Genomic DNA, 2,333 nt, shown 5'->3' with positions numbered 1-2,333 from the left:
CCAGAGATCCGTGCTCCCCGACCCTGCAGAGCCCTGGGTCAGCACCTAGTAGGAATGTGGAACTTCCCTGCCACCCCACCACCCCCATGCTGCGGTGTCCCTTTCTGTTTTCTGGCCCTGCCCACTCTGCGCCCCCTCCCCCATCACAGTTACCCAGCTCCATGCCCCGCCTAGGGAGGCTGAGCCCTGCTCTGCGCACACACACACATGTGCTGCGCCCACCCCGGCATGGTTTGAATCTCTTCCTCCTCTCCGACATGGGAGAGGAGTTCGGTCTAGAAGCTTAGGGAAGTTGTGAGGAAACCCATGAGCTGGCCTCTGGAGGCAGGGGTGTGGCTCTGCTGACCTTGCCTGTACCCAGTCCCAAGTGTCTGAGGATCATCCAGCCCTGCCCTTGTCTCCACAGACTCCTGGCTTGCCGCTGTGGCATGCGATTCTGGCCTGGGATCCCCCTCCCCGATAACTGGTCCCACCCTACGCCCTCCAGAAAGCCTGCCTTGACCAACCCTGAGGGGGAAGATCCTGTGGCATGACTCTTTCAAAGGCCAAGAGAACAATTCTGCCTATCGCCATCTGGCCACACCCACCAGACGAGAATCTGGATTCTGCTACATCAAATCCTCTAGTTCCCTGCAGATGTTTAACTATATCCTCCCTTCCGGCCTGTGCAGGTGCTATTCTCTCTGCCTGGAGTACCCTTCCTCTCCTTTTGCCCTAGTGTTACTCAACTTTCAGTCCTTGGTCACACTGGCCACACCCCCTGCCAAACCTTGGCTGGGAAGTGGGCCCAGGAGTGTCCTGTGCAGCCCTCTCTGCCAGGCTCCTCCCACCCTGCGGGGGAGACTGCTCCAGCCTCCCTTTTCTTGGCTTCTGACGCTGGTGTCTTGCTGTGTGATCTGTCCTGCTGTACCTTCACTGTCCTTATCCCACCAGTGGGTACACAGTTCCTCTCTTACCACCTCCCAGGCCTGTGCAAGGATCCACTGAGTCAGAAGAGGAAGTGGGTTGGGATGGAGGAAGAAGTAGAAGGCAGCCCTGAGGCGATGGGCTGGTCAGGCATGCAGGCTGCTCTGGCCCGGCCTCAGCTTGAGGTCTTCGGCAGCTGAGCCAGCTGTCTCTGCACCCAGCACGGCCACAGAAGTGCGGGATGTCTGCAGTGGCCTTCTCTGGGGGCATGTCCCCATCTGTGCCCCTTCCTCTCTTCCCATCTCTTTTCCCACCAGGCTCTCTCCTCACCCTCCATGTGGCTATGTGTTTTCCTCCTCTTTCTCTTGGCGCCCTCTGGTCACCCCCATCTTGGCCCGTGAGATGTTTTCTCCCTGACGCTGGGATGGCCCTGTCATAAGGGCCTACCCATCCTGGCCTCAGGGGAGGCCCTTGCAGTTTCACAGGACAGACATCAAACTACAGGATGGCGCCTGCCGGGGATCTTGGCCTCTGTTCCATTTCCTTCCCTGGCACCCAGAACCAAGTCACTCTGAACAGGCCCCAGAGTTCCTGCCTACTCATGAGTAAGGGGGCGTACTCAGGGGACACTGCTACAGCCAGGCATGGGCGGGTGTGTAAGCACAAGTGCACATGTGAGCGGAGGGGTAGGGGGATACTCTGTGGTACTGCAGGATGGGGGCAATGTGAGAGTGACCAAAGATGGGGCAGCCATCAGCTTGGAGTTGGGGGCACAGAAGGGCATCTGAATGATGACATGGGCCGTACAGAGAGGCCGCCTCGCCACAATGGCGGCCCAGACACCACCTAGAGCCTGACCGGCCCAGCACCCTGTGGTCCCCACCCTGCTGCCTGCTCAGCCTGCCAGTGTTCCTTTGCAGCCTCCTGCCAGCACAGCCAGCCCCCAGCCCCCACTGGTGTCCATGCCAGAGCAGCATTCCGCAGGCCTGGCTGCATCTCCCCAGCAAAGACGGAGCAGGGCGGCCTCTCAGCAGCCATAAGGCCACATGGCTGGGGGACACAGTGGGACCTAGGCCTCTGGGCCTGTCACATTAAAGGATTTCATCAATGCAGCCGCGGTACGGGTTCTTGCATCTCCTGCCCTGGGCGGCCCTGGGCAGCCAGAGGCAGCCACCAGGTAGGGGTCATAGGGGTCGACCAGAACCAAGTCCTGGAGGCACAGACCAAAACAAACCCTGAGCTGTCCTGGGGTGGGGCGGGGGGCGGCCAGGCTAGTGGTCGATCCTAGGCTCACCCTAAAGTCTGAGCAGCCCAGGCCGGAGGGTGGGGATGGTGACGCGGCTAGGATACGGGGCCTCGGTCCCTCAGTGTGAGGTCGCTCAGGGGAGCAGGGATGAGCCTTTCCTGCAGCTGATTGTGGGGGCCGG

The sequence above is a fragment of the Neophocaena asiaeorientalis genome, unplaced genomic scaffold (assembly GCF_003031525.2).
Source record: "Neophocaena asiaeorientalis asiaeorientalis breed wild unplaced genomic scaffold, Neophocaena_asiaeorientalis_V1.1 scaffold1148, whole genome shotgun sequence".
Taxonomy (NCBI): Eukaryota; Metazoa; Chordata; class Mammalia; order Artiodactyla; family Phocoenidae; genus Neophocaena; species Neophocaena asiaeorientalis.
This window is presented reverse-complemented; position numbering follows the sequence as displayed.